Below are 10300 nucleotides of genomic sequence, written 5' to 3' on the forward strand. Positions count from 1 at the left end.
CTCTAGTGCTAACTACCCATCTGACTCCACTTGCAAAGCATCCCAATCTATAATATGAAACTCATCATAAATGTATCCCCTAAGTACTAAAATGTGAAACACATCGTGGATATGGGCTAGGAAAAAGCTAAACAATATGCAACTAGTCCTATCCTCTCTAGGATCTTAAACAGTCCAACAAACTAGGGTTCCAACTTAGAACCCTTTCCAAATTGAATTAGACTCTTGTGTGGTTGCACCCTCAAGAAGACTCTATCTCCAACCTGATACTCTCGATCTATCCCCTTTGCATTTGCATACTTCTTCTACCTATCCTATGCCTCTCTTAGGTTCTATCTAATTAGGGTCACTTGCTACTCCATATCCTTTACTATCTGATGGCCAATAGATACTCGATCCTAGATTCTATCCCAACTCAATGGTGTTTTGCATGATCTTCCATCCAAGGCCTCATAAGGTGACATACCTATGGAGGAATGGTGCCCATTATTATAGGAAAACTCAAGAAGATGTAAGTATTCCTCCCATTTGACCTGATGGTCCTTCATGTACATACATAACATAACTGTCAGTCTGAGGATGGTATGTTGTACTAAAATTGAGCCTAGTGCCCAATGCTTCTTGCAACTCTCTCCAAAAGGATGAAGTGAACAAAGAGTCTCTATCAAAGATGATCTTACGTGGAATGCCATGAAATATGACAATGTCCTACAAGAACACCTAAGCTATGTCTCATGTTGTGTATGTACTATGCATGGGTGAGAAATGAGCAACCTTGTTCAACATGTCAATTGTCACCAAAATGGCATCATGGTGGTGAGATGACATGGGGAGACCAACAATAAAATCCATAGATATAGAATCCCACCTCCACTCTACAATCTCATGAGGGTGAAGAAGCCCACTAGGATGGTGCTCTACCTTCATCCTCTGACACTTGAGGCATCTTAAAACTATGTTAGCAATCTGCACTCTCATGCCTAGCCAGTGATACAACTACCTCAGATCTTCATGTAACTTCTTAACACTAGGGTGCACTACAAAGGGTACTTTGTGAGCTTCAAGTATAATGAGCTCACACAAACCCCCAATGGAAGGTACATACATACATCCCTTGTGATACAAAAGTCCATTAGACTCCAAAGAATAATCTAAATACTTCCCTTCCAAGGGTCTCTAAGAACGCACTATCTGACTAACTTCTGCATAAAGCTCATCGGCTAGCAAGTGTTATAGGATCCACTCTCTCAAGTTAGTGCAAGTAGTCATAGATGAAAGCTCATGGCACCTTCTACTTAAGGCATTTGCAACTACATTCCCCTTTCCATTGATGTAATGAACATAAAAATTATACTCACAAAGGAACTCCATCCACCTTCTTTTCCTAGCATTAAGGTTTGGCTGAGTAAATATGTGTTGTAAGCTCTAGTGGTTAGAATGAAGCTCAAATATATGACCTAGAAGGAAGTGTCACCACCTCACTAAAGCATGTACCACTACTACAAGCTCTAGATCATGAGTAGGGTAATTGAGTTCATGAGTCTTCAACTTTCTAGACTTGAGGAAAATAGGTCATCCATCATGCATAAGGAATCCCCCTATACCATCCAAAGATGTATTGATGCACACCAAAAAATCCACAGAAGGATTTGGTACTACAAGAATTGGTGCACTCGTGAGGGCTCTCTTGAGCTCTTGAAAAGCTCTATCACACTTCTCTATCCACTCATACTTCCTCCCCTTTTTTTGAAGAGATGTAATTGGGTGTGCGAAACTAGAGAATCCTGCAATGAAGCATCGGTAATATCCTGCTAGTCCCATAAAGCTCCTCACTTCAGTGACACTGGTGGGTGTTGCCCAATCCATGATGACCCTAATCTTTGATGGGTCTACTAAGACACCATCACCTAAAATGACATGACCCAAATAATTTATTTTAGGTCTATAGAATGCACACTTTGACAAGTTGCCAAGCAATTGATTCTCTCTCAACTTCTGCGATACTTGTCTTAGGTGCTCTTCATGATCCTTCTCATCATGAGAATATATTATAATTTCATCAATAAAAGTTACCACAAACCTATCTAAAAATTTACAAAACACTCCATTCATGAGGCTCATGAATACAACTTGAGCATTCATGAGGCCAAATGGTACCATGGTGAACTCGTAGTGACCATACCTTTTATGGAATGTAGTTTTGGGGATATCACTACCCACAATCCTCAATTGATGATAACTTGACTTTAGATCAATCTTTGGAAATACTTAGGCACCCTATAACTAATTGAAGAGATCATAAATTCTAGGAAGAGGATATTAGTTCTTGATGTTCACTTTGTTCAATTGCCGATAATAATTACAAAACCTAAGTGATCCATCCTTCTTGTTTACAAAGGTCACTAGTGCACCCCAAGGTGACACACTAGATTTAATATGCCCCTTCTCCAAGAGTTCTTCCAATGAAGTCTTTAGTTCACTAAGATCATGATTAGTCATCCTGTATGGTGCTCTTGATACTGGCTCAACTCTTAGCACAAGATCAATATAAAAATCTAGTGCTCTAGGTGGAGGCATACTAGGGATTTTTGAAGGAAACACATCTACAAACTCCTATAGGATTGGAAAATCATCAGGGGATGGCTCTCCCTCTTAATCTTCCTCTCTATCACTAATGGTAATAGAAAATAACTAACATCCCTTATGCATACACCACTTAACTTATATAGCAAAAATCATATGAAGAGATACGAGTCTCTTTACTCTAAAGATCTCTCTAGAGATACCATCTTCATCCACACATTCCACCCTCTTATATCAACAATCCATCTTGGAACTATGGGCATAAATCGAATCCATGCCAAGAAAAACATCATAAGAACCTAGAGGGGTAATGCAGAGATCAAACTTTGTGGACATGTCTCCAATTTAAATTAGGCAATTATGCACCATAGAAATAACTAACACTCTAGCTCCTGAGGCTTACTCTAATTCCCAACTGACATCCTGTCTAACTGCCACTAGCTTGCAATGCTCCACTATATAAGGAGATATAAATGAGTTAGTAGCTCCAAAATTAAATAAAAATGAAACCATACAGCCCTATATAATACCTGTAGCCTTGATAACTATGGCCTAATGCTCAACTTGGTAGTTGTCAACCACTGCAAAAACTTTATGGGATCAGCCCATGTCACCAACTGCCAGCTCTGAAAAGGCCCCTCTCTAACCACTAGATGATTGTCCCTACAGACACTCTCTATTTATATGACCCACACCACCATAATTGTAGCATGGTCCTCGGGTATAAGGACATACAAACTATGATCTAGACTTTTGTGGTTCTCCTGACATGCTAGATCCACTATATCCACCGCTAGAAGACTGTTGAGTCTTCACTAATTATGACTATGGGGCTTGTACCTTCTTATCCTATTTGGGACCCTATGACTACCACTACTTGGGCTTGGAGCCTTGATAACCCTATGAAAGTTTCTACTACTATTGTTGTGGTTTCTACTATTGAGATTGTTGGCCCTTAGAGGACCCTGCTATATAGTTCTTATTCCCTTTCCAAGGGGGTTTCTACTGGGTAGTGTTTTGGTTATGAGGCCAATCCTATGACTCTTATCTACCCCAAGTATCCTCAACAACTAGTGCTATCTCAACTACTTGTTTGAAGGTGGTAGGGAAAGCCAAGCATACTAGACCCTAGAGTGAGAAATTCAAACCCATGATGAAGCAATGTACTCATAGTTTCTCATCCTTCACGTATTAACCATATGGAAAGAGCTCAAGAAACTTGCTCTCATACTAAACTACTATGAGACCCTTCTAATATAGAGAATGAAATTCCTCTATCTACTTTTATCTAAAGTGCTTCGACAGGTACCTCTCCCAACATGTCTCCAAGAATGACTCCCATGTGAGTGTATCCATCCTCACTCCTCCTATAGTCTCCTCTTGATGCCACCAATTAGAGGCATCTCCTCTCAAATGATGGACTGCTAGAAATGCCTTTAGATTACTCCCATAAGGATGTAATCCAAAGCACCATTGTAGACTCTCTACCCAAGCCTTTGCTACTATTATCTTAGTGGAACTGGTATAGAATGGTGGCCCAAGTTGTATCAACTCCCTAATATCATCTCCTATATGTCTAGGAGGTCTATCGAGTGGTGGTTCTCTCTAATGTATTGAATCACCCTCATTCTTGCCCTATCCCTCTACCTACCTTAGTAGGGGACTCCTACTCCTCTCTCTACCTCTGGTCCCACCTCCTCTAAGTCCCTCTACTTCCAATTTGGGAATCTACTGCCCTAGCTATACTATAGGTAGTATCCTCTATTAGACTACACCAATCAATGTCTAAAGGTCATCCAAAATATCCAAATTTAAGTTTTGTGGTGGTGGTGGAGGTGGTGGTCCATCCTCCTATTCCACTCTACCACTTCTCACCTTGTGATCTCTACCTCATTAGTTGCTTTGTATGACAGGAGGCATCCTACACAATTTAAAGTTTTGGTTTAAGTTTCAAAAGCATAATGGTTTTATGTTCCTAGTTTTGAAACATAGGCTCTAATACCAAAATCTCATGCCCAAAATACAAGGGCAGAAAACACAAGATTTTTTCTTTTCAATCATTTTTTTTTTAATTGACCACTTGAGTCAAAGGCTCCATCGAGAAGGAACTAGTAAGAAAATCTAACATCATTACCTCTTGAACAATTAGTTTAAATATATTTTATGCAAGATTTCAATTCCCAGGAGAAATATCCCAACATAACTAAAATCCATTAACCATTTTAAATTTCTTTCTTGTCCTTCTTTGGTGTGAGTACTACAGGTATGGCACATGGACTCAGGCTCTCTCAAATCAAGCCCTTCTTCAACAGCTCCTGACCCTATCTATTTAGCTCCTTTTTTTCAATAGGAGTCATCCTATGATAGCCTTGTTGGGCAAACTAGCTCTTAGAATCAGATCTATTTGATGACTGATTTGCCTTACTGGTGGCAATCCATCTGAAACATTATCAAAGATAATATCTCCAAATTCCCCTAGTAAATCTGAAACTTCATGTGGTATTTCACTACTACCTTCTTTATCTTTCCTAGGAATCAAACCATATCACATATGCTAATGTTTCATGCCATCTAAAAGCTTCCTTTCATCAACAAGACAAATCCTAGCACTGCTACATACCTTTTCACCTTCCTTTTTCATGGGCTTCAATTTGTGGTGAACTCCATCCTTTGTTAGAGAGTATGTGTTTGCATGTTCATCATGTACTACATGTCTGTCAAACTACCATGGTCTACCCAACAATAGATGGCAAACATCCATCAAAATAACATCACAGAGAACTTCATCATGGTAACTCCCAATTTTGAATTTCACTAAACATTGTTCACTTACCAGGACCTTATGGTCATCTTTTACCCAAGCAATCCAATAGGGCTGGGGATGTTTCTCCCTCTTGAGCTTCAGCTTAGAGACCATCTCTTCTGATACCAAGTTATCAGTGCTACCACCATCAATGATCATGTCACAACATTTATCCTCACACTTGCACCTGGTACGAAACAAACTCCTCCATTTTCCTGGTTCAATCTCACCACTTAGTAGGAATCTTTCATTTACCAAGGTCTCTCCTCTTTTTGCATCCTCTGAATGTGATGATTAGGCATCTTCATCCACATGAGCAACCCTAGCTTGGCCCTCAGCTCTCCTATCTGTCCTTCCTTTTCATTGAGGGCATTCAAAGGCATGATGACCTTCTTCATTGCAATGGAAATAGGTACCACAAAAGCCTCCTCTTCCTTGTCCACGTCCTCTACCACTTCCTCTATGATTTCCAAAGTCTTGATCATGGGAGCAGTTGAAACCCTCATTCCTCTGGTTCCTGCTAGTACCCACATCTTCATTTTTCTTTTGGGTTTCATTGCAGCCTCCTGATGATCTACTGCTTCTCCTTCCTCCTTGGTCGTGCCTTCTTTGTCTTCCTTCAAACCTTTTATTCAGCTTCTCTTCAACTCGTAGGGAAAACTAGTATGCCTCTTCAATGATGGTCATTCTTACTAGACTTAATTCCTCCTAGATGCTAGGTCGTAACCCACTGATATAACGAGCAACCTTCTCCTTATTTTCTTTTGCATGCCTTGCTCTAATCAAGATTCGGTAAAAATCCTTTGTATATTCTTGGACTGATCTTCCTACTTGCTTCAACCCATGCATCTTCTTAAACAAATCAAGCTCATAGTCCATAGGAATGAACTGCTTCTTCAATTTGTCAACCATGCTATCCCACCTTGTGATCTTCTCCTTTCCTCTTCTGTTTCTTTCCAATTGAAACTCTTCCCACTAGATTTTGGCATGGCCTTTTAGTTTGGACTTTACAAACTTAACCCTATCTGGGTCCTTGATATCCTCATACTCAAAGTATTCTTCCAATTCATTAATCCAATCGATCAACTCATCTGGTTTCAGATTTCCTAAAAATGCACCCACTTCAATTGTGGGTCTTTTCCCAAACTTAGTAATGGCCCTAAAAAGCCTTTCCTCTAAATGATTTAGAACTTCCCCGTCAAATTCCCCTTTGGTCCAATTTCATCTTCTTTGTTGTCATCTTCACTTTCATCACCTGCGGCCATAATTGTTCCTCTACGGAGCTCCTCCTGCAATGCTTGTACCTACCTTTCGAGGGCTCTAACCTCCTTAGGATTAATAGCTCTGGCCCTTCCACCATGCTCTCTTTGTGGAGGCATCTTCTTAACTTAAACCCACAACCACACAATCTTGGTAAACCACAAACACACTCAGGTAAACCAACTCTGATACCACTTTATGGGGACACAACCCAAGAACAGAATGGACACAATAAAAAATGGAAATTGTATTAACTGAAAAATAAGCTAGTACATTCAGTACAGAGAAAATAAACTTTAAAACATTCCCTAAGGGCTTACAATAGCATAAATCTAGAGATAATTTCTCCTTTCAGTACCTCCTCTCTAACTCCACTCCGAACTGCCTTTTACAATGGCAAAAATCTCCTTAAATAGACCTCAGAGGGTTAAGGACTAGGAGTACATTCTAGAAAGTGCTAGTAGGCATCCACCAACCAAATAGAAGGTTCCAAAAGCTGCTTTAGAAGTTGGAGCAAATTTAGAAGAATCCAAAAATGGTAACCAAACTTCCAGGAGGCATAACTTTTGAACCGTAGCTCCGATTGATGAACCGTTTACATTTTTGAAAAGCTCTCAAAGTGCTCTATAGCCCTATGGATAGCTTCACTCATTCCACATTTTTTGGCCCTTTTGAGGTCATTCAATGCCCCTAACCTGACTTTGAAGCATTCTTAAGAGGTCTCCAAAACTCAAAAAATTGCAATAACTTTCAAACTGTGGGGCCTTTTGACCTGAATTTTTTTCTGGAATGCTCTAAATCACAATTACATTCATCTGGCCAATTTACACCTCCTAGTTCACCAAAATGATGGCTCAATTACATACTCGTATTTTTTTGCAATTTACACAAACACTGATAGTGGAACTGTGAGAGTTGGAACCTTTATTTGACCCAAATGGGTATCCAAAAATGAAAACACATGAAACTGAAACCAAGTCCAATTACATTTTTTTGGGTGACACAGGATTGCCCTTATACCTCTAGATGCTCCTACATCAGACACCCAGGGTAGATTGAAAAGTGACCCTATCACTTTATGAATGGTAGAGGAAATCCCAAATGGGAAACCTCAGCTGCTGAAATCCAAGTTGAGTCCTCGATCGATCGTCCTTTCCATTTGACCAAATACTCTTCATACTGCCTCTTTCTGGTACTCCTACCCACACGATGATCTAGTATGTCTTCTATCTCCTCCTTCTTAGAAGCAAGAATTGGACATGGCTCTAACATCAGCTCCTCATCTGCACCATCATCATGATACTCTGTTAAATCTGCAATGTTGAAAATGGAAGAAATGTGAATACCATTTGGCAGCTCCACTTCATATGCATTTCCTAAGTCATGTTTCTTCAAAATTTTGCAAGGACCAAATTTCTTCATTTTTAGCTTGTTGTAAGTACCGGCTAGAAATATTTCTTTTCATAAGTGCACCATGACTAGATCCCCTACTTGGAATTCCTTATGTCTTCTCCTTTGATCAGCCCTAGCTTTATACTCTTGATTCATCTTGGTAATGTGTGCTTGAACCTCCTCATGTAGATGCTTGATATGTTTAGCAAATTCTTCCGATTCAGCAATTGTCCTCTCCCCTTGCTCTATCTTACTCAATTCTGGTGCAGTCCTTGGGCTATTCCCATATACAATTTGGAATGGTGATTTTCCAGTACTCCTATTTATAGAGTTATTGTAAGCAAACTCTCCTTGAGATAGAATCAAATCCCATCCCTTGGGCTTATCCCCAACTAAACATCTCAACAAATGGCCCAGACTTCTATTTACCGCTTCTGTTTGGCTGTCAGTCTGCGGGTGATGCCTGGAACTGAATTTTAGGTCTATTCTCAACTTCTTCCACAATGTCCTCCAGAAATACCCCACAAATTTAGTATCTCTATTAGAAACTATACTCCTTGGAAGACCATGTAATCTTACCACCTCTTTGAAAAACAAGTCTGCAATATGGATAGCATCATGAGTTTTGTGGCATGGAATGAAATGTGCCATTTTGGAGAACCTATCAACCACCATGAATATTGAGTCATTACCCCTTTGTGTCCTTGGCAATCCAAGAACAAAATTCATACTTATGTCCTCCCATGGCCTTGATGGAACAGGCACTGGCTGATATAGGCCAATATTGTGACTAAAACCCTTGGCAACTTGACAAACCTGGCAACTCTGTACAAACTTCTTCACATCCTGTGAAATTTGAGGCCAAAAATAATGTTCTCTAAGAATGGCAATGGTCTTATCTCAACCAAAATGTCTTGCCATCCCTCCACTGTGTTTCTCCTTAATCAGATTTTCCCTCATGGAACTCCTTGGAATGCACAATTGACTACCTTTGAATAACATGCCATCCTGAATCAAATAGTCTAACCACTTGGTTCTATCTACAACAATAGGTTCTTTACACACTTTCCATTCTTTAGAAAAATTAGGATCCTCGAGGTAAAAATTCTTGAGTTCATCAAACCCAACTACTTCAACCTGCATTACTGTAAGAAACAACTGTCTCCTACTTAGTGCATTTGCAACCCTATTAGATTTTCCACTTCTATGCTTCAACACAAATGTATAACTCTGCAAGAACTCTACCCACTTCATATGCCTTTGATTCAATTTACCTTGGCTATTTAGGTACTGTAATGCCTGATGATCAGTATACAAAACAAATTCCTTTGGCAATAAATAATGCCTCCATTTCTTTAAGGCTTGAACTATTGCATAGAACTCTTGATCATAAATAGAATACTTCTTCTTTGCATCATTCAATTTTTCACTAAAATATGCAATAGGCTTACCTTCTTGGCTTAATATAGCCCCAAGAGCACTGCCACTAGCATCACAATCCACTTGGAACACTTTTCTAAAATTTGGAAGTTCCAACATAGGTTGTTCTGTTACCTTCTTCTTTAGCAATTCAAAACTTCTCACAGCTGCTACAGTCCATTTGAACTCTTTTCTATCCCCTCTTATTGTATCAGTTAGGGGTGCACATATGCCACTAAAATTCTTAATAAACTTCCTGTAAAAATTGACCAGACCATGAAATGATCTTACCTCAGTAGTAGACCTTGGAGTAGGCCATTCCAAGATGGATTTTACCTTCTTTGGATCCATTTTGAGACCTTCAAGTGATATAACAAACCCCAAATAGACTAACTCCCTTTTTGCAAAGATACACTTCTTCAGATTAGTTAACAGTTTCTCTTTCCTTAGCCTTTCAAGGACACTACAAATATGCAGTAAATGTTCTTCCAAAGTCTTGCTGAAAATTAAAATATCATCCAAATAAACAATAACAATTTTTCCCAAGAACTTCTTAAGTACCTCATTCATGAGCCGCATGAAGGTGCTTGGGGCGTTCATCAATCCAAAGGGCATAACTAACCACTCATAAAGACTGTCCTTGGTCTTGAAGGCTTTTTTCCACTCATCTCCTTCTTGAATCCATATCTGGTGATAACCACTCTTTAGATCTATCTTTGTGAGGTACTGAGCTCTACTCAAGCAATCCATAAGATCATCCATCCTTGGCAAAGGAAATCGGTACTTGATGGTTATCCTATTTATAGCTTGAGAATCTATACACATCCTCCACTCTCCATCCTT

The sequence above is a fragment of the Cupressus sempervirens genome, chromosome 10 (assembly GCF_028749045.1).
Source record: "Cupressus sempervirens isolate cs-2001-9-10 chromosome 10, ASM2874904v1, whole genome shotgun sequence".
Taxonomy (NCBI): domain Eukaryota; kingdom Viridiplantae; phylum Streptophyta; class Pinopsida; order Cupressales; family Cupressaceae; genus Cupressus; species Cupressus sempervirens.